This window comes from Nematolebias whitei, chromosome 6 (genome assembly GCF_014905685.2).
Source record: "Nematolebias whitei isolate Nwh7 chromosome 6, NemWhi1, whole genome shotgun sequence".
Classification (NCBI taxonomy): domain Eukaryota; kingdom Metazoa; phylum Chordata; class Actinopteri; order Cyprinodontiformes; family Rivulidae; genus Nematolebias; species Nematolebias whitei.
Genome location: NC_056503.1, coordinates 9,117,391 through 9,118,729, shown reverse-complemented (window position 1 = coordinate 9,118,729; position 1,339 = coordinate 9,117,391). Strand labels below are relative to the sequence as shown.

Genomic DNA, 1,339 nt, shown 5'->3' with positions numbered 1-1,339 from the left:
CATCAGAATAAATGCGGTCATTTATTTAACAGAATCAAAATTTAACATCAAAACATGTACACATTGATTTGCTGATCTGTTTCTGAATAATAAACTTGGCAAGCTTTACTAACAAGACAACAGAACATTACTGATTGAGGCCGATTCACCTCTGAAGGCATCAGGCTTGATTACTGGCGAATAGAAAAGTTAACAGAGAAAATAGATTTAAGGAGAAAGTTTTAGAGGGATGAACGTTATGTGTGGAACCAGAACATTGCACCCTTCCTCCGACATCCAGCTCAGCTTTCCAGTACACTTCAGGACGTCAACGGCTTGTTACCTGAGATGGGGGATACCTCCACTCCGGAACAGAAGTCCATTAGTACGCTCCCTTTCCAGCGTCTCCGGTTAAAGTAGCTGGGGGTCATCAGAAATTGTGACAAAGTACTCGGTTCCACCAAATAAGCTTCCTTAGAAGTGGAGCATTTACTGCTCGGGTTGAGTCACAGCCGAGGCAGGCTGACAACGCTGGACTGGAGAGACCTTTGGCACATGGTCAAATCCATCCGCTACTTACTTGAGTCTCATCTCTGACTGAAAGTTCCAGCTTGACTGGAAAAGACTAAGACTGAGACTCCGACTGAGTTCCAGGACTGAACTCTAGGACTGAACAGAGTTCCAGGACTCCCTGAATAGTTCCAAGAAGTGTTCCTTTTAAAGGGGTATCCACTTCCTGTTACGTGGTACTTCCTGATTGGTTGAAACAACCAGCAGGGTGTGGTTCTAGTGATGCTAGAGGGTCACTAGAAGTCAAGAGACAGCAGGAATGTTTTAAAAACGGTCAGTACAGACGGAGAAATATTATGATGAGGTGAGACAACGCAGGTGCCAGTTGAAGTTATTTACTGTCTGCGAGTTTTAAAAACAAGACACTTCGTTCTAATAACTCGTCTCTGTTTGTCTCTGATTTTCGACCGACATCAGGTCCACTACCTTAATTCAGACAGAAGACTAAATGCACACTTACTTCGTAAATAGGCATTTAACTGTATGATCAAAATCTGATGAGGTTTAAAAATCATTAATACTGTTTCACAGTTGGTTTAAATGAGTGGTTCACTTCAACATTTAGAAATGGTATGAACTAAACACACTTTTGATTATCAAGATATCTTAAAATAGTAATGATAATGTAAAAAGAAGTGTGTTCTTTCAATTGATTAATTCAGGATACAATTAAATAGTCTCTTGATGAGATTATTTGTATTTCTGGATTCAAATCAATGAAATAACAGTTCCTGTCCCCTGAAGGTCTTCAGAGACAGATTGAGGTCAGAGGCCTAGTTCACTACACCTC

At 40.6% G+C, this 1,339-nt stretch overlaps 1 protein-coding gene across 1 annotated transcript in view; it reads right to left on the bottom strand.

Annotated features, from left to right (window-relative positions):
- LOC119411512 (dipeptidyl peptidase 1-like) overlaps positions 1-1,339 on the bottom strand; it is a 4,586-nt gene that overhangs the window by 2,986 nt on the left and 261 nt on the right. The window lies entirely within an intron of this gene.